We start from the raw sequence: 25,895 nt of genomic DNA, 5'->3' as shown, positions 1-25,895 counted from the left end.
TTGGAGGGACTTATTAGCGTGTTTCCAAAGATAAGTCTTGTTAAGGCATACATAGACATTATGATCTGAAACCTAAAGAGAGGATATTCTTATTTACTTCAGTAGGTTTATTCTAGGTTTGACCAGAAGTATATACCTGACAATAGATAAATGACAATTGTCATTGAGAGACATGATCACTTGGAAGATTCACTAACAATTTCATCATAAAAGATTAGTCATCAGATATGTCATACTGGTCTGAAGCATCTCGAGCACCTAGTTCTTTAGTCCAATCACTGGAGGACCAATTCATCCATTTATTACATCCAGCCATTTTGCTTATGCTCCAGTTTCTGCAGGGAATTGAGAAGCTCTTTCAAGAGGCTGTCTAACGGTGCATACTATTTGCCTTCAGGCAACAGATGAGCACAGCAAGCTCTGATCTTAGAGACAGCTTTTTCTAAAGCAAAACGTTCTTAGATATTATCAAGATCATAATCAATAGCATATGCCCCTTTTAATGCTGTTTCGGCAGAAACACACTTGAGATTTTGCTGTACTTGGTTCTTCATTCGTTTCCAAAAGTATGTACCTTAGAAGTGTCTTTCTTTTCATCAGTCAAGCTCTGTAGCAGAGCAAAACAGCCTGGAGCTGGTGAAAAGGGAAGGGAAGGGGAAAAGGAAAAGGAAGGGGAAGGGGAAGAGGAAGGGGAAAAAACTTGTTATGATTCAAATAATTTATTCTTCCAAAAGCAAACTGATTTAAGTTTTCTGCAGCTCTCTCCATCCAGTTCTAATAGTAGCTGGTTGTTACGTATTATTGTGTGTGTTTTAGCTATGCCTGCATGTCCTAATCAGTTACCAGGCCTCTGCTGTTATTCTTTTCAAACAGAGAACCAAGAGTGCCTGTCCAAGGAACTTAGCTCTGTGCTTGTCTTTCTTCTCTTATTATTTTTGTTTCTTAAAACTCCTTCCAGTTAAAGGAAAAAATATGAGGACCTAGGAAAAACAGGAAAACAAGTAACCATTCAGAAGAAGGACAATATTTCAACAGAAGAACTTTCTCCAGATCTTATCTTTTGCACACAGCTTGATAAATCCTATCTGCTTCTGTATGCCAAACCATCCCATATTTGCTTGTTTGAACCAAACATAGGCATAAATCCACAAGATGAGAGAAAGACTATTCAGTAACAGAGAAAAATGAAACAGGGTCTCTCAGCTGAAAGTATTTGTTATCTAAGATCAAAAGGCAATTATACTTGAGAAACAGCGCCACATGCGTCTCTAGAACAGACTTCCCCATTTCTGAGAATAAAATGTTGCTGGTGTCAGCAACCGTTCTTCAAATTGTTGAGAAGGAGAGCATGGATATTGCTTCTAACATGCAATACCACCTTTTTTTTTTCCCTTAGAATTTTTCCCCATGTTTTCCTCTAGTTGTGTTCATTGTAATGAGGGATGATGCCTACTAAGTTTATATTGACTACTGAGTGGGCCTGTATGGAAGTTAAATGCAGACTATGTTTCTTGGAAGCTTACGAATTATGTCAGAATAGCAGACAGTAGAAAGAAATCAACAGCAAAAGAGTTAAATTAAACTCTAAGTAGCCCACCAGATCATCCTACATGTTCTATCATTAATGTCTCTTTTATTAATTTTTCTGAATCTCACACAGGATGATGGAGAACAACCATAATTAGACCTTTCATTTGACCTTTTTCACTAATTCTAACTTGTATCAGCAGATAAGCTTTACTGCCCATGATTCCTTAAGGTTAAATTAAAAGCTCTTTTAATAAAGAAAAGATACATTTTAATTTCTAATACGTCAAGCAGATTTCAAGTGTTTGTTTTTAAGAAAATAATGGTTCTGTGTGTTTTCTTCCCTATCTTACTTAGAAGAGCAGTTGTTGCTGTTTGGTTTTATGCAGAATAGAAGACATCACTCTTTCAACAATTTAATGAGTTTTGTTTTATTCAATATGCCCCTGGAAACGTATGACTAAAAGGTCAGACATCAAAAGATTTATGCTTTCTTTTATGTGATCTTTTTGTAAAAGACCCTTCCCTTCTCTTCTTTGTCTTTGTAAATGTGGTTTGTTGTCTGTTTACTGTGCAGATGTTAGTAAAAAAAAAAAAGAAAACTTCCTGCAATCAGAAGAAAGTAATTCACTCATTTTGTAGATTGCAGCAAATGTGAAACAGGGTAGCCATATAGGGCCAGCAGCCAAAATCCTCTCTGAGAGGGCCACATGCACCAGTGAGCCTTGTAAATCTCTTTTAACCTCAGTCTCAGGCCTGGATTTATTTGTTTTTCTAGGCAGACTGATCTTGCTCCCTTCAGGCCCTACAAAATGATCTGTCACTGTCTACCCAGATAACCTGAGGCAGCCAGTAATGAAGTCAGCTCACCAGGCCTTGCAAATGGGCCTGGTATCTTAGATCATGTAAGACCTTTTCATTTATTAGATTTCCACCTCAGGGCCTCCTACGCCTCTTTGCCTTTCCCTGGCATGCAGGCACGCGTGCAGACACAGTAGCCCACCCAGGAAGGCTCTGGGACAGCCTGAGAGCAACTTGGGAATTTGATTCAGGAAAACTGCATGTTTCCAAGTTAAAGAAGCAGCTCGTCATTCTTCTTTGTTCTTATATTGATGTTGGTGTGCTTTTAATAGCTTTAGAGGCTGATCTGTAATAATCATAGCATGTTAACTACTTTCAGCCCTGACACAGAGACTAATAAAGAGAAAAATATGGGACTTAGCTAAACGCAGCTCCTGAGCTAAATCTGAAATAGAAAATTATTTTGGTAGCTTAGGAGTGGATAACCCCAAAGTTTTGAAGAAGTAGTTCATGTTAGAGATGTCATAACCATGAAGAAAAAGGGAAAACATAACGCAGGATTTTACTTTCCCAATCTATGTCTTCCCAAGATACCCACAGAACCTATGCATTTTCCCTTCTAGTTTCTGTCCACGTTGAATGTAATTATTTTTCATCATATTTCCCCTTGTTACACTGCAGTATTAAAAAAAAAATTAGTTCACACATTTCCATTACCAGAATATGGATCTTATCGTCCTCACTCTGGTTTTAAATGCAGGTTATACAATCTCCTTGCTCTCTGTGATGTCCATAACCTCATGCAGTGACAGGTGCTTTCCAACCAACAGTCAATGTAGCAGCACTTTGCTGCAAGCCTCACAAAAATATAGGTGATGAATCAAGCTGACCACCTATCACCTTAGATGGAGATGTTTAATAACACAGCAACTGACCCAGTGATCTAAGCACAGAAACAGGACCCTATAGTACATTTGTGTTATTACACCCATACTCTCCAGACTTCACAGGTGAATCCAAGTTTCCTGACAGTGCGCACTGCCTAAAGGTCAGCAATGGCTTGGGCTTTCTACTGGAGTTCTCTGGTGGGTTTTCCCAGCAAACGAACGTAAGTGCAGAGGATGGGTGAGCCCCCAGCTGAATCCTATGTTAGAGAGGTAGCTTGTGTGTTTCAGAGGCTCTCCTCATCTGGAGACAAACTGGTGTGAATCTTTGCTCTGGAACAAGACGTGTTCTTGGTTTTCTACCAAATGTGTTATAAGTGGGAGGTATCAAATGAAATCTAAATCTGATGTAGACTCTCTCTATGGCTTTGACAGTGTTACTAATTGACCTTCATTTTCATTGATTACATAACACATGTTCTTCAGAATTAGTTCCTTCATAAGAATTTATTTGGCAGATTGGGTGGAGTGTTTCTAATGCTATTTAAAGAAGATTTCCACTCACAGACTGAACTGTAAAATTTGACTTATGATTAAATTCCACACAAATTTAAGTTTGGGCATTGGTTGCTTTTGGCTTTGACTGTGGGTAGAAGAGCGTAAGGTCACAAAATTAAAAATCGAGAGCTTCTGAGAGTCAGTGGTATCCAAAATGTAACACCTCCATAGTAAAATATTAAGTGTTAATGTATCTTGCATGAAATTTGAAATAATAATTATATTTCCTGCCAAGAAATCACAAGCTAGACATTTAGTCACAAACTCTCATTACTTTCCCCGGAAATCATACACCCGTTTATCCTTAATAACTTTGAAACCCTCAATCAGTGATTACAAGCACATCCAGAAAACTCAAGTTCCAGTCATTTAGACCATGACATAGATTATAGACAATCAGGCCAGGAGGAGAGAAAAAGACAGATTAAGGAAGTCACCCTATAGAGAGCAAAAAGCAGGTGATACAGCCTGAGAAAGTCAGTTTCTACATTGCAGTGACAAGAACAGCAACAAAATAATTTACTACAAATACCAATTGCTGTCATAAGTTTGACAAACAACTTTATGGGAATACTCAACATTTCACAGGGCTGCCCATCAGAACTGAAAGTTAAAAGTCTGATAACTTAGTTGACTAACTTTAATCAACTTAATCAAGAATCTAGTCTTGTTCATGTGATCTAGCCCATTTCTTATGTTTTTATTGAAAGGCATCATGCTAGAAAAAAATCATAGTGGAATTCTGTCATTCACCACCATAAATTAGAAACAATAGTCAATGGCACTTTAGCAATGTAAAAACTATCGTACATCAAAAAGAATTAGCTTCATTTTACACTTTGCAAGGGTAACTAGAAAGCTGCTTGTGGTGTGCAGATACATCAATAGGGTAATTCACTACCAAATTTCTGATCTGAAGTATAGTCTACTCAATACAAGAACTAAAAAAAAAATATATGAATTAGGGGAAATTTGTTCTGCAGTGATTTATCTTCCTCTTCCAAAGCTCATGGTCTGTGGCGTAAAAATGGGAAGATTTTCACCTTTATGAGACATAGAAGCACTTTAACTAGATTTTTTTTTCCCTGCAGCTTCCGTTTGACAGTACTTTTTCCCTTTCTGAAGACTGTTAAAGAATTATAACAAAACAAAAATTACACAGTGAAGAAAAGAATATACAGCATTTCTTTTTCATTCATACTTTCTTTTTCCCTTCCCCTGGATATATATTCAGGTTGCTGGTACTTCATGGCAATAATCATATATTATATGGAAGACTATGCATTAGGAAGTGGGAACTAGACTTTGACGGAATTTAAAACCAACTGCTAATAGCCTTATTTTCAGGTAAAGCTTTCTAACAGAAGGCTTTGTGGTGACAGTATATGCCATATAAAGATGACTGGCAGACACTAAAAGATCAATACTACTTAGAGATGATGATGATTAGTGTCAGCAGACAAGCAAGTTATTATGACCTTCTGAAGGGAACTGAGAAGCAGAGCCAGACTTGGAGCCACATGCATTTGAAGCAAAGCACTGGCTTTTCTGGCTAACGTGCTTGGCAGGTCTAGTATTATATATTCATCACCGATCATTTCAGCGGCATCTTATAAATATTATATCAGTCTGACTCGGGCAATGCCTTATGTCCATCTGTTCACATGACAGTGTAATCCCCAGTTTACACTAATTGTACAGTCTCTTCACAGGAAAGCCCTGGAGTGAGAGCAAGGAGAACAACCTCAGCACCTGCATCTACAGTTTACCTGGATAAAGTGCGTGACAGGAACATGAAACAAGGACTTGTCTTGGGAACAATTAGCACAGGCTAGGAGAAACTGCATTAAACATTTCTTCTTTTTGCAGTGCCCTGCACCCCAGGGCCACACACACACATATACATGCACACTCTGCAGATTTTTACCGTTTAACCCAGGTAGGGTGGGAGAGATTGGCAGAGCACTCTTCCTATTCAGCCAGAAGAAAAAGCTTACTGAATTGTTTGGTATTAGCATTCATCTCTGAACTCACCTCTTTCAGCTACACATCTCTCTAAATCACCCATGCCAATAAACCTAGCTACTCTAATGACCTGTATTAGTGTGCAAACTTTAGTCATTTATGTGCCTCAAATTTTCAGAAATTCTCTCATACCGCTATTATTGGTATCTAGTTTACAAAAGAGGAGAGAAAATGATGTAGAAATTATATAAACAGAGTTTTAAATATCTGTCACAGAGTTGCTGACCTGCTTTTCCCAGCTCCTCTTTATCAGGTTTCTATATCTTTTCCTCATTGAATTCCTGCTGATATATTCCTTACAAAAAAGGACTCTGCTTTAGAAAAGCATAGAGTTCCTGTACTAAATAATCATCATAATCCTCACTTGCTGTGTCTTGTCCATCGTGATTATAACCTCCCTAATGAAACCACCTCTCTTTTGTGACTTCCATGAAGTACTTAGCACACTTAGGACTAGCGTATTTTCTATGAAAATTAATTTCTCCAACACAGAAATGGCCCCTCTCAGTATAATGGTCATGATGCCAACAATGCAGAGGCTTAGGCACAAAAAAAAAAAAAAAGACAGAAGCACATTCAAAAAGCTCTCTGAGGCCAATGACCAAAATTAGAAGAAGATTCCTGAGAAGGAGCCTATTGGCTTCTGCTCATGGGTCACACCAGGGAATGCAGGTGAAGTGGAGTGACCTTCTTCCATTGATGCAAGAAGCTTAAATCTCCCAGAAACTTAAATAATTCCATCACCTAAACTTCAGCTTAACATCCAGGACTTCTTGAAGAGCAACATTAGATACTCTAGGATTGTGGACCTAAGCACTATTCCCTAAAAGTTCTTAGGAAATAAAAGGGGGGGGAAAAATCAAAAAAATCGGGGGAAATTCAGCCACAGGAAAAAGAAAAGGAAAAAAAAAAAGAGAGAGAGAATGAAGGAGAGGTTTCACATTCCTTAATATACTACTGCATGAGTTCCAAAATGAAGAAATCGCCTTCACCCGCACACACCGCCTTTGCCTCCAAAAAATGGTTGCTCCATTGTGCCACCATGCGGAAAGAGGGAAACAAAGACTGTTGAGGTTAAACTATCAGCTCTGAAGGACTGCATTCAATGTGCAAATGGGCACAGCAGGAGAAACAACATAGTGTTATACACATATATGTATACAAGCAGAGGAGAAAATGACAAACAAAACAAAGGAAAAAACTAGACAACAAAAGCAGCACCTGAATCCAAGTGAGAGAGAGATCCACAGGGACAAATGAACTTGCCCTTCCCTTCCCATCACATCTTGCATAAACAAAATTCAGAATTGAGAAAAAGAGCAAGCAAAAACCTCCAGCCTGTCCAGAAGCAACAAACCATTCTAGGCAGAATTTCCCAGAGAGCCAAAATCAGTCACAATTTAAGTCAATGTCTCACATTTTCAATATCTAATCCTAAAGCTACACAAATCACACCCAGAAGTGGTAAAAGCCAACTGGGGTAATCCTAATTACACTTTTGCCCTCCTTACCTTCAAACCCCAAATCTGTGATATCCTGGGCAAGGAACTGCAAACTAGCACAAGGCTTTTGAATCAAACTAAATGGTATCAATGGAGAATAACCCAACAACAGCTGTTAAGCTCCGGTTTAGGTTATCAATGAGCTAGACCAACATCTGTACCTTTCAGGCAAGTGTCTGTGTTAAGCAGCTAAGCGGGGAAAATACCTGTCTAGTAAAAATCAATAACACAGCCACTACAAGAACCAGTGGGCAAAAGACACATAGTTGGTTTTTGTGACAACCAAAGGGGTTCAGAATTAAAAGAACTACTTCAACTGATGAGAATATTTGTTACTTGTGATTCTTCAGACAATCTTCACACACTGGAAGAAAGGTTTGTAGTACTTCAGAATTTTCCATGAGATGGATCACAAGTAATATCTTATCTGATCATCTCTACTAATAGGAGTTCATTTATTATTTTCTTGCTTTCAGAGTTTTGGTAGACCTTAATGAAGGAGCTGAAATCATGTGACTAAGACAACCAAACATATGACATGAATAGATGTTCAAATTGCACATCAGAATGACAAAATTCTTACAAGTAATAAATATACCAGAAGAAAATCAAGGCAAATATTCCACTACAAGAATAGTAATGATTGCAAAAGTGACTCAGTTCTTTCACAAACTAGTATGGTTAACAAGAAGCTGGAGCAGCCCTAGTCTTTGGTTCCATCTTTCATTGCACCTTTTTTGCAGCTTCTACCCACAGATTTATTTCTTCGTGCAGAAAGAGAAACTATTAAAAGCAGGTGGCACCACATTTCTTCTTTGTTAACCGTCTCAGCCGCAGACTTATGCCTGGGTTTCCTCATGCACTGGAAATGTCCTTGCTTGGGATATGTTTATAAACAATGTGCATGCTTTCTCCTCCTCTGCTCCTTACAAATCAAAGCCACTTTGGAATTTGATTTTAAAAGTTACCAGTGATTGTCCAGGGGACAGAAGTAGTTTTTTAAGATGCTCAAGAAACTGTTTTTCCTCAAGTCTCTCTTCATACATAAAGGATCTTAAATTGTTGTTCTTTACCTAGTTTCATTAAAAAAAACAGGATGTTTAGAAGATATCACATTTATCTATAGTCTCATTGCAATTTGCATACCATTTTTAATATATAACTGAATTCTTAAAAAGACCGGTTTTATCAAGGTAATATCTCTGGATACAAGCAATGTTGCTGTGATGGCAATGTTGCCAGTAGCACAATATTCAACTACTATGCCAAGAGGCACAGGAAGACTCATCCTGCTCCATGACACCATCACATTGTCAAAAGAAAAGTAGTGACGAAATCATTACGCTACTGTAATCATTCACTGGGAGTCCACATACACGTTTAATAATACTTGTAATAGCTGAATATGTTACTTTACGTACTTTATTATACGTTAACACTTGTAACAGTTAAATATGTCCAAAAGGTCAGTGATAATTACACTCTTGCTGCCTGTCATTCACCCATGTGATCAACACCACTTCTTTGGGACTGTGCCTGCTGTTCTTCAGGGCTGGGACTGTAACACCAGCAGGCTGGAAGCAATCCAGTAACCCTGCCTTCCATCAAATACAAACACATATTATGTAGATATTGCTATCAGTCTGATTGCTAGACCTAATCCTGCATCAGATACCATTGCAGATCACTATGAAAAGCCCTTTCTACTTTTCCACTTGTAATCTTGTAAAAGAACACAGCAAAATGCACACTAAGTATTTTTTGTTTTCAAAATCAGTATTACAGAGCCTTAAGCATTAATTATCTGACTTTTCAAAAATACCAAATACAGATCCTTCAATAAATGTCAGAGGATGGACCTGCAGATGTTCAGCATCTCTAACAGGGCCTATATCTTTTATCCAATTATAGAATCAATTTAGTTTAAAAAAAAAAATAAAAATCTTTAAGATCACAAACATCACACTACCTAGTCAACCAAGTTTCTTGGATATGAGGAAAAGTTTATCCACAATTTTGCCTATATTCCCATCTCAGTTAAAATCAAAACCAGAATCAAACCCCTTCATGTGGAAAGTCCTGAGACATAATGTCTTCTTGAGGTATTCATCTCCTGGTACTTTTAAAAACTTTTAAGGTATTTTGAAAAACTAAGTACTTGTGTCAAAACAAAAAAAACCCCAACCCAACAAAAAAAGCCCAAAACTAGTTGTCTATCACCCGCTGGGAGGAAGAGTGTGATTAGATCTTTTGACAGTCTTATTTACATGTTTAAGAAACTCCACATTTACGGATGGCAGATATGATTCAGAAACATTTCTTGAATGGCTATGTGTCAAACAGCCAGGCATTTATCATTTGTATGCCTACTTTTATTCATTTTCTGCACCATTAAAAATTAACAATTACAAGAAACACAAAAACTGCTGCACATGAACTTGTATTGCTGTCTAAGCAAGTCTAACGAAAAAGTCTCCAACCGAATCTTTAATAATAGGTAAACTTATTAATTTCTATTGAAGGAGAAGCCTATCCAGGAATATGTTCATTCCAGCTCTCGTTAATATACCCAGACTTGTCTGATGTGAGTTAGGCACACTTTTAGTTCCTCTAGTCCCTATCAGTCAGAGCTGCCACACTGACTGTGAGCTGTGTGTGAAACTGCATCCACTGCAAGGAATGTGGTGACACAGCACTAAATGAACACCAAGCAGGAAGCTGCTCCTACAACAGTGAAGCCACAGGCTGTTGGCTTTCCCACCAGTTTTGCAAAAAAAACCCAAGCATAACTAGTTTTTGGCTACTGTGATTAACAAGCTTCAGCCTATGTAAATCTCAGTTTTCCTTGTGACTCCTTTGTGTTTACGGGCGTCTTAGCTCATCAAAAAATGAAAGCAGGTGGCAGCACCATTCTCAGGGCAATTGGCAAAGCAGCACACACATGACAGATTCGGCAGTAAAAAGATAATTATTTTATGACTGAAATATGTAGAGCCTATAAGAGAGGCTGGGCCCTAAAGAAATGTGGATGCTATACTTGAAAACAGCGTGAGGCACACCGACCAGCATTGCTAGGTCTAAGACAGGAAGATCCAGTGTATGCCATGTTGATTTACTGTGCATTTGGTGCATGCATGTGCATCACAGGCATTTGCCACAGCTGCCAGATGTCTAGAAACGGATAAATCCCTGTTCAAAGTGATAGTCCGGTAAATTACAGCAGAGTGATGAGGTTGGTAGATCTGGGCAATGCTTGGAAGAACTCAGAGTTTAAACAAATAGGATGCAAAATGTTAGGGAGAAATTCATAGAGCTACCTGGGCACAACTGTCTTGGCAAATCATACATATGACAGGCTGGGGCTTGAGTAAGATCTCCCAAGGCCCAGCCTCCCAGCCTTCACCCAGGAGCAACCTTCCTTCCTAAAGAAACCATTCAATAAAACACGTTCATGAATTTTCTATTTCACTCCCCCCAGCCATATCAGCACAAAACCAGAGCGCCTTAAGAGAAAGGATTCTTCCCCCCAGCTCTACATCAGATAATCACTTCTATTTCCTCACAATAAGTTCTTTCCATGAAATGAAAATGATTTCAAAGAACACGAACTGACAACTGAAAGCTACCATTGATGCCCACAGGATGTCATACATCTCCCTTTCAGGAAATTAAAGCAGTAACAAGAGCAGGCAGAGACAGTAAAATGACAATAAAAATGTATTTTAATTAAATTATTCTACAATAAAGCTAAAAAGAATCTAAAAACAAAGTCTGATTATCAACCTCATGCTTGTTGACTGGCTTGAGCACAAAATCATTTCAAGATGAGCACTGAGCTAGCTGCCAACAACATTAAGAGTCGTCTCTGTTTCTCTCCCCTTCCTCGCATGTCATGCCATCATGATCAGCTTAAACAGCCCCATACAACTCAAAATATCACCTGCAAGCAGAAGGAATCCATTTGGAACACATTTCTTTCTGTAAACATGCTCTGTCAACAAAAACGTTGTTCAAAAGCTGGTTAGGTCCTCTTTTCCCACTTTGTACTTGATCTTTCTTTAAGGCATAAAACAGTCATTTCCTAAGAAACCAAGAGAGAAAGACAACTTGATTACACAGAAAAACTTTTTTTCCCTTCCTTTAAGAAACCAAAGCAGAGATACATTATTAATGACTAACCATACCAAAATAACACCTGATTTATTCACAACCCAGACACTTTTTCAAAAGACAATTTTTAATCGCTTCTTATTTTTATTCTTCTTACTCTTGCTTTTAGGTGATCTTTTTCAATATTTTGGTAAATAACTTCTAAATATATTTTATGAGCTTTTTGGACTAGTTTTCTTTTTTAAATCCTCTAATAAAACACAATCTTTGTATGAGAGACAACAAATTTAATTTGCTGTCACCAATAAAGGAATGTGGTTGGGTTTTTTTACAACTATAGGACTAGAAAGTGTAAATAAGAAAACGTGGTGCCATAGCCTGAAGGGAGTTGCTTTATCTTTGCAGTTGTGTGGCTTCATTGCCCACACCACTGTAATATTTACATGACTGCCATTTACGTAGAAGTGTAAAGGGATTCATATTTTTTCATGCTTCTGTCCCATTTTGTAGAAAATGAGACTGATTTGTGCAGGGAATGAGAGCTGGCTAATTGGGATATGGTTCACAGTTTATGTTTGCCTTGTAAAAGAGGTTGCACTAGCTCAACACAAACATCTGCTTCTAAAATTCCTTCCCTTTTGAAGGCCTTGTACCTGTGAAATTACATGCCATTCCAGCTGGAGGTCATGCAACTTTCTATCAGATTTTTGTAAATTCACATTAAAAGAAGTAACTATTGCTGGTGCATTTTTTGTTCTTTTGGTGAAGCAAGCCCTCCCCCATGTCTTCATGTCTTTTTTCAGCTGAATCTTGTTGGTATGATCCACCTTACTCAGAGTTGCAAGTTAAAGAAGTTACTGAAGTAGTTCTGTTGCCTTAATGTGAAAGAAGGGGTTTGGAGAGGCTGTGAATAAGACAGCTGTTTTAGCAGGGGATGACCTGGGTAAATCCTTCAAAAAGACCACAAGGTAACTAAGCTAACAGAAAAAAAGCTGCCCACCAAATCCCCCTTTGCTTCAAGTTTCCCCTTAAATGTCATATAGTATGAAACTATAAATAAAAGTTTTTATATAAAGTTTGTGAAAAATTCAAGAGAGTGATTAGAGCTTTCACACAGCAGAAAGGCATGGTTACCCCAGTAAAATTTATGTCTCCATAATGATTTTGTCTTTGTACTTCAAATTAACCCCGTGTATCACACTGATTTGTTCCTAACTTTAGACCCTGCTGCAGCAGCAGTTGCTGGGGGGGGGAGGGGGGGGGAGGGGTGTAACAGGGGTGAAGACATGCGCTCAGGGTACCGAGAGGCAGCTCAGGGGACAGCACAGGAACACGCACCCTCAAAAGCATTAACCTGCTGCAAAGTAGGAACACCAACACACAGTACAGGGCTTACAGACAGTGAGGGATCAGGGACAAAGCCAAGAGTGATAAGGAAACGAAGGCGAAAACCGGGAGGCTTGGAGTTTAATGGAGAAGATGGAGAGAAAGACCAAAGAGATGTGTAAGATGGGCACTGGGGGAAAAGGAGCACAGTGGGCACGTGGAGTTGGAACAGGAGTTATGGAAACAGAGCCGCAGGAATAAAACAATAACTGCAGTTGCATGCTGAGGAAAGGGCATGTCCAGGCACACAGAGTTGTCCCTAAGGACCAGAAAGAGTACAGTAAACTAGGAGAAATGTATAAATCTGAGGAAAACAAAGTTTAAAGAAAGAAAAAACAAACCAAAACAAAAGTTACTGCGTCACATCTTTTTTCTTAAAGCAATCTAAATATAAAGCTTTATAGCTTACCATCCTAGATATGTACACATATGTATGTATGTATATATACTTTTAACTTTCCAAATTACTACATATCCAAACCTTCCATAACTTGTGTTGATGGCTACAACATGCTGTGGGTTGTAATCTTAACTCTGTAATCACACTTCCTGGTATAGAAAAATAGAAATTAATTTTACCAACACACCTTCCCTCCTCAGCTTGTTGTACTGTAACGTCTGTGTCCAGAGCAGTTGTTTTTCTCTGGGCCTGGGAGGTCAGGGTCATACAATGCCCATGTAGTGATGCAAGTGAGCAGCTGCAGACCTGAGAAGAACCTAGCGCAGGAATGCCAAGTGTTCAGGTTCTAGGAGGCTACCAGGATCAGAAGGATGAAGCGATTGCAAAGTGCTCACTACAAAGCAGCTGGGTAACAAGCCTACAAAAAAATGAACAAATGACAAGTGCAATTTCTGCCCTTGTCTAGAGAACTGCATTAGAAATTTAAGTCCTACTGCCCAAAGAGAAGAAGTCATCTTGTAACAAATAGGCCTCACAGCAGTCACACCACCATTTGGGGAGTTCTTCTGCACCCAATCACACATTCCCATCACAAGCAAAGGAAAATAAGAGAGCCAGAAAATGCCTTCATACATTGTACTACCAGTTATGAGGATGATCCATGACCCGTTGTGGCTTTGAGTGGCCACGAAGGCGTGGATGGCAGGGTCCACATTTAAACAGATCCACATTCAGTCCTAGCTTGTATAGGGGTGGAAATTTCGCTGTGGTGAATGGACTTGTCCCTGTGAAAAACCATACCTATTCAACAGCGGGAGAGATCTTACAGTGGCAGGTATTTCACCATGCATCCATCTGTCAGGTGGTGTCAATTCTCTCAAGCCGTGTTGTGGATAGTCTGCAGCAATATCTGTAATTACTGTCTTAATCATCACAGTGAAATAGTAGCATCTAAACCCAGCAGTACCCTCTGCATAGAGACTGAGAGGGCAGTGAAAGAAAAGTGAGTGTCCTAATGCCTCATACTAATGCACCTTGGCTGTCAGACTAGGGACGAGGTGTCTCCTTCTCAAGAAACAGGGGAGTTTCTTCTTCTTCTCAGTTTTGATGTTATCACGTTTAGTCATAAGGAATACTATCACATAAGAGAGCTTACATGAGCATTTTGTAACACCTTTTATTCTGATTACTAACTATGAAAATTTCGGAAACCAATCAGAATGTGATGATCTCAGTTTAAGAAAAGAACAGACTGCGGCTGTAACCAATTGTTAAAGTTTACTCAATATAATCACTTTGGCAAGAAAAACTTCTTTTTCCTTTTCAAAGAAATGACAGTATTGCCAAAATAATGTACCAGATATGTACCAGAGTAATGTACCAGAAAATAACCAATTCATTCAGCAGTGGCCCCATGAAAGATGACAAAAAAGTAATACTCTTGTCAGTCTTTCCTTTTTGCATGAAAATGGCCTGTTTTACAAATTTCTTCCTTAGAGTCCCAAGCCATGAATTTTAAAATCTCATGCCTAAATAAATGTCCCAGTTTTTATCATTGCTCCATACCCCTAACAACTTCAAACAGGCTATATAGGAACATCTTGGTACTTTTCCAAATTTGACCATATGTTTATGAACCTAAATATCTACATAAGCATCCGTCTTAAGGCTTCTGCTTTGGTTTAGATTTGTAGTGGTGGTGTTGTTTTCACACTGCTGTTACTGGTAAGTGTGTATGTCACTCTATTCTTTGCAAATTGCAGTCTGGAATCTTGCAGAACTAAAGCACCTCACTTTGTCACAAAGTAGTTCAGAGACAGAAGCTTTTATTACTACATAAAACAGGACTCTGCCTATGCGCAACACTAATACTGGTATCAAAAGTCTCATGCAATGAAGCATGAAGAGCAATGTCATGGCTATTCATGTTGCCAGGAAATAGCTGTGAGAGATATTTGTGGGGTTATGTCAAGACGGCTGTTTTACAGCTACTGTACAAACATGCTGAAAGTACAACAGTACCTTGAGTCCTAGAAGCTAACACCACAATGTGTGGGGCACCTGTGGCTTCCTTTGAGGGCATGAATAGTTTGGCTGACCACACCCACAGCTGATCTGAATAAACATTACAGGTGCCTGAGCTATGGAGAAGGAGAGAGAAAAAGACCTTAGAGTGAGATTAAAAGCTAGATCAAGTTTCTGTAAATTAAAAAAAAAAAAAAAAAAAAAGCCTTATTTCACATTTCCTTTATCAGCTCTATGGATTTAGATGTAAGCAGTTTGAGAGGAATGACAGAATCTACCTCCAAAACACGCAAGATACTGCTACAGTAAATACAGACTCTTAAGAGAAGTGGAGAAAGTTAACAGTAACTGTTACCGTGCTGCTGCCTCTAATATTTATTTACTTTACGTGTGAAAAATATTATTTTCATATCAAGCATGGATTTTAAATAAGTATAATAATTATAATAATAATAATGCAATTCAAACTCATGGAAAATCAGTGGTCTGCCAGATGTACACAAAAGATTTTAATCTACTGATATTTTCATTGTCCTTTGTTTGTTATTTTTGTGCTTGAGTTATGCTGACAGATGTTTACAGTTCCTCTCCCTTCCCCATCCTCCTATTGTTTACTTGAACAGTGGTAGTACTTCTTAGCTCTCTAAATGAACAGTATTATAATCAGAGAGAGACTTCACTGCCTCTGACTGTTATTCATCTCTCTTTCTGCATCCTACTAAATTAATTCTGTCAGAGATAATTTTTATCCCTGGCTCACTTTTTAGGAGCAACTGTCTTAGGAGTGGTGCGGCATAGACCTCAGTTTATCCAGTTTCTCCTCCATATAAACAGTGAGAAATTGCCTGTTGGAGCACTGTAATGTCTTATGCAGTTAAGAAGGATTGTTTGCCACCAAAGATGCCTGAATGTAGGCGAAAGCAAAGTCAAATCAAAACTCAGTCAATAAACAAGTTTACATTCAAGTAAAATACGGAATACCAATACTCAGTTGATACATTTTAAAAGATAAAGGTATAATCAGATGGGACTAGACGGAAAAACAGAACTGGGCAAGTATTGTGTCCTTGGCACTTGCTGGTATCAGGAAGCTATAGCAAGCAACACATAAGAAGTCAAATATTTCTCTCCCAGTAAGAAATTCATAGCTGTGCCTCTCACAAAATCAAATGCAATCTGAAAATTCCTGAATGCTATTAACATGGACACATAACCTCAGTGTGTCATGACCCCGCACCTACCCACCCACCCAAACACAAACCTATACTGTCCAAATAATCTTCCTGCATTTTGGAACAAAAATAATTTGCTTCAGTATTTTTTTTTATTAGATCCTTGCCTAAGGATAAGCTGAGACATAATCATAAAAGAGAGCGAAACATACACAGATTCAACACTGAAAAGTAAGAAGGAAGCAGAATAAGAGCATGTTGTTGGTTTTTTAAAGCAGATACACTGAAGGGATTATTATTTTATTAACAGTGCTCTAACTGCCATTCTGTTGTTATTTGAACAAACTATGCCTTCTATTGTACTCTGTAGTGACACAAAGCTCTGCAGGAGACAGGATGCTTTGAACAATTCCCATTTTAGATTACGTCTAGAAATTGCATGTTTAAAGCTGAATTTCCATGTTGAATGCAAATCTTTGTGACTGAACTAGCATATCAAACTGGTGCAGCTGTACACAATTAGAGCAAAATGTGGCTGCTGTTCCAAAGAGCATTTCTTTTGCTCTAGTATAGTGTTGTTTGTTTGTTTGGCAATATATCACTTATCTCCAACACGTAGGACTATTTGTGAATTAGGAGCTATTAGTTCAAAAGGATTTCTTAAGCCTTGAAAAATTACCCTATACCCCATGGTAGCTTTTTGGAACAGAAGCTGCTATTTGGATCTAGATTTGACTCTTTTTAGAGGGTCTATCTGTAGCAATGCTGTTTGCTGTTTTTTCTTGTTGTTTGGGGGTTTTTTAAATCACATTTTAGTCACATTCAGAGCTTCCATGTACCCCCCACCACACACACGCATGCACACACACAAAGGAAACTGGTTTTGTCTGTGGCTAAATGATGTCTTTCCATTTCCTTGTCTCAGAAGGTGTCAGGGCTTTGCTAAGGATTCCCATTCAAATCGAGCAGGAGAGCACAGTGCAGACTGAATACAAATCTGTGCTGGAGAAGTGGAACAAGGTTAGCGAAGTGTGCAGTTGGCGAGATTGATGTTGATACCCTTCACTGCCAAGTGAAATGCCAATAATGCTTGTATAGCATTTTGTGAGGGCAATGGGAGTATTGATTCCTGAGCAATAATAAAGAATGAAGCTGCTCTCTCAGGTATAAAAATATTGGCAACTGTTACAAAGAATTGACTCATAGAGGCCTGAGTGTTGGCCTATCTTAATACAAATAATTCAGGCTTCAGAAGGATTTCAAGAGCAGCCAGGCATGGTCCTCAGGCACATTCTCTGCTATTAATTTATCTACAGCTTTCACAAGCCTCTCTGTCTATCAGCCAATTGGTCTTTGAGGTGCAGGGACAAAAATGGATTTCTGAAGGCTTGTTGGGAGACAATAAGAAAAGCCAGTGGAGCCATGAAATTTTAACATATAAAAATAAAATTAAAAAAAGTTACATTCCTTTCTTGTCATTTTTATGAGAAAAAGCAGAACATGTGGTTTCCATGCACTTCGTAAATACATTTAACATGCATTTCATTGGGAGCTGAGATTTCTAAGGCTAGTAATTTTATTGTATTTCTTAAAATAGTTTTACTCATTGAAAGAAGTGTAAAGCTCCCAGAACATGAAGCTATTACAGGTTATAGTACAACTTACGCATTCTCTAACAATTTACAGTATGCTGTCTGTGCTTAAGCATGAGTACTAAGAGTTTCCTAAAAACTTTTGAAGAATTAGCTGCCCTTTGTGGTGTTGAAAAGCAAATACCTTAAAATGACTGCCTGCTCTTAAAATTGTGAGGCACGTCTGTTCGCTCTGTTAACCAAGGGGATTCTACTCCATCCATCACTGACCATCAAAAGTACGACGGAAATAGAAGCATTGGGAGTGCACATCAACACTTGTAACAAAAGCCGTGATGAAATCCACACAGTGGCATAGAATTAGCTGTATTTTGTTGGTGACTACCTCACCTATGCCTGGTGTAATAATACACATTTGACAGAACTGCTGCTGACGTGGTGAACAACCAAGTTTCATTCAACGGTTATTAGATACCAAAAATCTATCATTCTTATCTACTATTTTTGCATTAACAGCAGATTTCCCACGCTAAGGTTAGAGGCTTGGTGATTTTTAATCAAGAACAACTGGCAAACATAGTGCAATTAAAGTCATAAATAATTCCCCAAAATGCCAAACATATTTGCCAGACATGAAGAATTCTAACTACTGTACTCACCTATTCCAACTAATCAATGTTTAAATCCCACATCTGTTGGAAAATAGACAGCTGAGACCACTGTGGAGTAACTTATTCTGCCGCAAATGTCCCTGCTGAAACAAAATACAGTGACTGGAAAGCTTTCATCCTGGTCATGCTCTTCCTGAGTCAAATGCATAATGAATTTCTTAATTTCACTGGCTCAGAAACCTTCACAAAGACTTAATCTCTGGCTTCCAAATCTGCAGGGAAAACTCTTGGACTCCAAACAAATGGACAATCAAATGGGAAGATCATGCACTTTGAAATAGAAGGGCAGGCGGCCAGTGCCCAGGCCAGGTAAAAAGAAAATGGGATCAACACAATATGGCTGGTGGAGAAAAGCAGGAACAATTACCAATAGCCGTGCCTATTGAACTGCTGTTAGGAATGCCTTTGGATGATGATATATTTAAAAATCCAACAGAGTTACAGTTAGTTAAAAAATATATTTTCAAGGGTACAAGGAGATATTGGCTCGGAACCATATGACAGAAAGAACATTTATGAAACTTGATTCAAAGAAACAATTTTAATTTCCTTACCCTCAACAGATCCTTTTCTGTGCTTTTGTAAACATCCACCAACCTATTATGTCAACAAAGGAACACAGCCAAAGGAAGCCATGGCCTTTGTCATCTGGAAGAAAATGTTCACTTCTGCATCCGACTACAATTTTTGGCAACTACAGCCCTGAGCCATTCCTCACTTCACAGAGCCAAAAACTGGCTGAGAAAGTATATTTTTCTAATGGTTTGATGAGCATCAGGTAGTTATCTCTTGATTCAGGCCCTATCCAGACTTTAATCAATAGTTTCTTTATTTCCTTGTCTCTATTCAGCAATGTTTTTGATAGAAGCCCACTTCTGATATGAGGCAGAATAGGTAAAAAAGGAAAGGGTACTTCTTTTGGTCCTGAATCTGTTGAATGTCAGTGAAGTATATGCAACACCATTAAGCACTAACGCAGATGATTATATTTCACTAATATCTTGACCTTTTGTATTCAGAGTCTGCTTACTCTGTTGCAAACCTAGACATGTATCTAATTGCTTTGAGACTATTTTTCTTCCTTTTCTCTCTCTCGAGTCTACTGCATCTGTCACAGAAAAAAACATAGAACTTTACAGGCAATCAATGACAAGGGATGTGATTTTTTCTCTTGTGACATTCTCATGATATCACCTCAGAGGTATTAAAATGCTCTACTCCTTGTTTCTCTCTCAAATGTAAAGAATCCTAGCTTTTCCTAGTAACAGAATTTTCTGTACGCACATTGATGTTCATCTGACCAGCTTCTGTTTCTCCCAACCCCATGACTAAAAGGCTCTCCTATCACCTAGAATATGAGACGGTGACAATGTAGATTTCCTTTGTATCATGAAATTAAATAGGAATTCCAAATACCAATGGGAATTAAATATCTAGTACCTGTTGTTATTTTTGACTACTGAAACATTGCAGCCCAAAGTTCACAACAATACTTGATCTTTATTTTCCTCAGATATTTTATATGTAAGGAAAGCGCACTAGAATAAGAAATTATTCTTCCAATTGTCGTTTTGCCTCTATCAGCATCAAATTTCATCTGCCATTATGTTGCTTATTAACCTATTAAAGTCATCTCTCATCTTCGCTATCCTAAATCATTAACTGTCATCTGCATTTTTCTTATCTGTTTTTCTTTTTTTACTTATCATAGCTATATTAACAGATACCAGTCCTAGAAAAGGAAAGGATTGCAAAGATTTGAAAAGACAGGCCATGTATGTTTCAAGAAGAGCCCTGCTGTTTAGTGCTTTCTTAGAAAAGCTCAGGAAGTCTCATTTCTTGAGACATCCAGTTTCTCAAAAGGGTCTTCCAAAGCCTTTGGTTCAAGCTTCCAGATGGTAATGCGGCACAAGAGAAGTAAAAGAGTAAAATGAAGATTAATCTCTATGTGTGTGCTAAGTGCTGAGAGCACTGCAGGATCTGTCTGGTAAAAATCCACAGTGACAGAGCTGGGGAGAACAGATCACCGAATTGACATAAAGATGCTGAGCTTTGTTCTTTGAATCCTGCAGGTTATTCCTGTTGGTTAGACACTGTTGGTTAGACATTGGAGGATCATAAAAACATCAAACATCAAAACTGTCTCAGTTGTGCTACTGGGTCTTGAATTTTAACCCGGCTACCATGTTTTTGCTCCTTTATTTGCCAAGGTCAGACTAGTTACTCAAGCATGACCTAGAGGGGATTTCAGTGCATTCACCAACACTAATTTTTTTTCCCCCCTTTTACCCATGTTTTTCAAACATTCAGTCTAGTGATCTAGTAGAAGGGAAGAAAAATTGTTCCCAGCTGTTTTTTTAGAAATAATACATCCACTTCTGTAGTGCGGTAAGGGCAGTTTTCCTTCTGCATTTTGTTGAACAAAGCGATTGGTGATGGGCTGAAGATATTCAAATTCCAGCTATAAATTCATTTATAAAGTGAATTTAGTTATCTTGAAAGCTGTTAGACTGAATGCCCCAGAGACTGAACTCATTGATTTATTCACAGAACTGCTACAGTGAAATATGAAACAGTGCAAGCTTTCAGCGCACTGTCTCACTAGCATGCTCCAAGCCTGACCTGCTAGAATGACCTATGAGGGGAGAGATTAGTTCAGCCTTTATGTTCATTTAGGAAAGTACTCCTCTCACTTTAATCAATGGCAAAACCTCTACTGAATTCAATGAACGTTTGATCTGATCTTTGTCCTCTAGGAATGACGCTGTGACCACTGAACAAGCCACAGACACTAATGATCAGGCACAGATTTTTAAATGGCTGTAGACACATGCAGAAAAAGGGGTAGTCATACTCCTGGGCACACAGCTCTGGTCTTCGTGCAAGTGTACAGGTTGCAAAGAATCATTAATTATCTGAGTGTTCTAGATCTTATATGTCTTCTTTTTAAATCTTGAGTTCATGATAAAATTAATTTGTTCCTTCACTGTAAAAACAGATGCTTTGCTATCTCTTTCCTGCTAAAAGAACAGGAAGGACTCTTGAATTAGCATATTCAGTTCTACCAACTACGTGAATTTGGGAAAGTCACTTGGTTCCTTTTCTGCCCCACCCTCACTCCCATCTTTATCCATATGTGAAATGGGGGGTAACAACAGCTACCAAATCAGGGGAAGAAAAGAGGAGACAGAAGGAGGAGAAAGGCAACTTAGCTTTTTTCCTCCAAATTATTGAGTAAGAGATATCATCGGCACCCCAGGTATCACATCCGATGACAAAACCATATACTTGTGTAACATACCCTTATAATACCCCTTTAGAACAATAATATTTCTGCATGCTAAATGCACTAAGAGCTGTCTGCTATGGTAAAAATAAAAAAGATTGTGATAAAAATATTTTGCTGTAAATTTTGCTGCCAAGTGCAGTGATAGCTAGTATATGCCACATAAGACCCGCTGGTGAGTTTTCAGCTTCCCTGAGTCCTGCTGAATTTTCATTACAAGCACCAGCCTGCAAGTTCCAAGTTGTTAAGCATGGTTATGGAAGAAATCTGGAGGTGGAAACCTTGTCAATCACTGACAACAGAGCCTTGCTCAACTGATAGTAAAACTACTACTGCTCTCTGAGAAAGATTTCTGTCAGCATATGGGAAAGGCAGCAGGGTGACCTTTCTTTCCAAGAGCCAAAGACCCAAAGTGTCTGCTTTGATGTACACCTTTTGCTAGGATTTAGTGGGTTTTTGTATTTGCCACGTCCCACCACACCTGGCACTCAAGAGGTTTTGAAATACTGGAAAATATAAAAGGATGAACTGACAGTGTCTTATACCTCTGCTTTACTGATTCTGTACCCTTCCACTCCTACTTTAATTACTCAGATATTATTTGTCTGCTGCTTTTCCTACTTTTATCCTGGATTTAAATTACTCTTCTCCTCTTATAGAAATTTATTATCGTTGATGCTTTCCTTCTGCTGAACATAGAGTAGCACACCCTGGGCTTGAGTCTGTATGTGGGTACTCTACCACTTAGTTCAGTGGCAGGCCCTGTATGTAAATTCCTATTGAACATTGGATTCATTACTATTGAAACTGAGAAAACCAATGAAAGAACTTTCTTTTACTAGCTCAAACTGTAACTCTGGCTAGCCTAACGTCAGCTCAAAGTCAGATTTTCAGCCCTAACTGCTGATCTGACATCCATGTAAAGCTTTCACTAGTGTGTTCTCAGTCCTTTAAGACAAACTCATGAGCTGTAATTGAAGATTCAGGCACACAGGAAGCATAGAGGCATCCAAAATTATGCTGAATATAATGGAACTGGAGAAGAGAGACAGGAACGTCTGTTCATTCAGCTACTTTCTTGTAAACATGGTGAGATTAAAGTCCTCATGCCAGCCAAGCAGGGATACTTAAAATTCAAGTCCATAAAAACCACATTAGACTTGAGAAAAGGTTTGCAGCTCTGAAATTTTGCCAAACTGCTAAAAGCTGAAGCATGAAGACAGAGGAACACACAGAACTTGACTGAACACCCACAGAAATCAGTGGGAGACTTTCCACACATTTCAGTCAGCAACAGATCAAGCCATCTAACAAGTGTCAGAAGTATTAGTATGACTTTTTCCAGTCTCACAAGTTAAGTAATACATCCAAATGCACAACCACACCTCAGTGTGAATTAAGAGGAATGGAAAACATTGACTTTTCATGTCACATACATTTTTGTCATTGGAATGTACATATCAAAAAAACCATAGCTAGGTGTATAAAAACTTTCTTCTTCTGAAGTGCGAAGTGAAATTATTCTAATCATTCACTTTTATTACGTTATTCACATCACTGAAAACAAAAGAAGCCTTTAATAATACAAAAGAATCTCAAGTAAACATATTTACCTTTAAAATATGCATTATAACCAAATATCAGAAAGTGTAAAGCACTTCACAAGTGTATAAATGAGATGTGTAGAGCACTTCATAAACATATAAAAAGATGACCCTGATTCAAAAATGTTACAGTCTAATTAGACAGTACATACATAAGGGAGTGGGAGGGAAAAGAGTGAATTGATGAAAGCACTTAAAAGAAAGGGTAAAAGTTAAGCACATACCTTGTTAGCCCCATGACTCATAAATGTCTTGTATATAGACATGCATCTATTCACTGGATGAATAGGCCAACATTTATCGTCCTCTTTTCTCAAGTTGTGTGTCTTCACGAGTCATTCGAAAAGAAGAGTGTGAAGAGTTGTCAGACTGCTTCAGGAAGTGGGATGAAGACAAATGGGGCCATATGGAAGTTGTGAGAGCAGAGAGGGAGAAGCACATTGAGAAAAGCTTGGAAGTCTTGTTCTTGGGTTGAGCAAAGAGAGGATAAAAAAGCAGGTGAAAGTACAAAAGTCAACAGGTGGGCAGAGTTATATAAGACCTTGAAGTGAAATAATGGCCTTTCAATCCAGGTAGAAAAGGAGATGTCGTTTTGTGCTGTACCCAGTAAGCCAGGCAGCTCCCAAGCAGCCCTTCTTCTAAGTCTTTGAGTAACAGACCACTGTGTCACAACTTCTCTGGAAACTTACCTTCACCATCAATGACCAAAATACAAGTATGAAGTTACAACTTGAAAATTGCATGCGGTATTCATGCTTGTAGCCTCTATGGATTGCCAGGCTAGGAAAAGTTACTGGAAGTTGCTGCACTATGGAAGTGAAGAACAAGGCTTTCAAACACAAATGTGGCATGGTATTTAGTTTATACAGCAAGGGAGAAACACAGCAAGAAACACTGGCACATTAGAGAAATTAATTAATAATTAATAGCTTATAAATATGTTAACAGCTCTTTACAATGACACATAATTGTAGGAACAGCAATTTATTACCAGAAGATCACTAACAGCTTCTAAATAAGTTGAATATCATAGTGAAAAAAACATAAGTGTTTTAAAAAAATGTCAATAATTAGATCCCTCTTAGGTTATAACTGTCACATAAACAGCTTGTAAACTACTAAAAACAGTATTCTAAAGTAAACTTCCACTCACTGGTTGTTGCTGTTGTTACCAAAGCAAGATCTAAGGCCAGGATGCAAAGATTAGAATTGACATGTGCAACCTGGTTACATAGCAAAGTAAAAAAAAAAAAACATAAAAAAGAGCATGAAATCATTCGTGTTTGAATATGGATGTTTATTTGCTCCTCTTGTTTTTTTGCCTCAGGAAGAATGAAAAGTGCTAGTTCTTAAAGCAAAAATACCACCTGTTCATAGTATTTTACATAGAAAAGAATATTTAGACATGAGATAAGCTTCAGGCGTGATTCAGTCTAACCAATTTGTTCTTATGTAGGGAACAAAAGATCCAAAGTGCAAAACATGCTAAAGGAATAAGCAAATTTTGTGCTCCTGTCCACATAGCTGGAAGTCATTTGTTTTCACTGTTATGCTGATATGAATCTGACAAGGACATGTAGAATTAAAATAGTATGCTACTTCTGTGGACACTGCATTGACTTTGACAGTATACATCCTGTGCTATATAGAAAATCATATTAATGCATCATAACACATCTTGATCTTTGAAATCAGAACGCTTTTATTAGCAGAAAGATAAGCAGACTCCTATGAAACTCCACTCTAACTTTTCGCCAATTATTTATGTTCAATATGCATTATATTCCCCATGTACACATACATAAGAATAAGAATATTAAATGTACTGAAATTCTAGTTACTGGCAGCATTGTGGTGCAATCTGAAGTACGTATCACTGAACTGAAGTCTATCTGAATAGAACTGGTTATAGGAAAGCGTGTGCATGGGAGGATGTAAATGTGTGAGCATGGGAAAACAACAGCTTCAGCACAGCTTCTGTGCTTCTGAAGAAAGAGGCACATATGCAGGAGCCACAAAACAACATGCTGAAAAAATTATCTCAATTTATTCCTTAGTTCATATACCCATTCCTTGACGTTACACCTGCTTTCTTCATACTCACTCTGTTCTTTACACACAAATTTAAGCTCAGGATCCAAAAAGTTGACTGTTGATTTAAAAGATTGCTGCCATGAACTCTAGCTCTAATTTATATGAACTCAGTAGGACTATTCTCCTATGTGTAAATTCAGGAAAATACTTCATTATATGGACACACCGGGACAAGGCATGGACCAGTCAGAAGTAAAAACCTGGTCCTGAGCTGCAGTAGTAATTTCAGTTGAACCAAATAAAAACAGGCTCAGAATT

The sequence above is a fragment of the Gymnogyps californianus genome, chromosome Z (genome assembly GCF_018139145.2).
Source record: "Gymnogyps californianus isolate 813 chromosome Z, ASM1813914v2, whole genome shotgun sequence".
Lineage (NCBI taxonomy): Eukaryota > Metazoa > Chordata > Aves > Accipitriformes > Cathartidae > Gymnogyps > Gymnogyps californianus.
The sequence above is the reverse complement of the archived record's forward strand: the minus strand, read 5'-3'. Positions refer to the sequence as shown.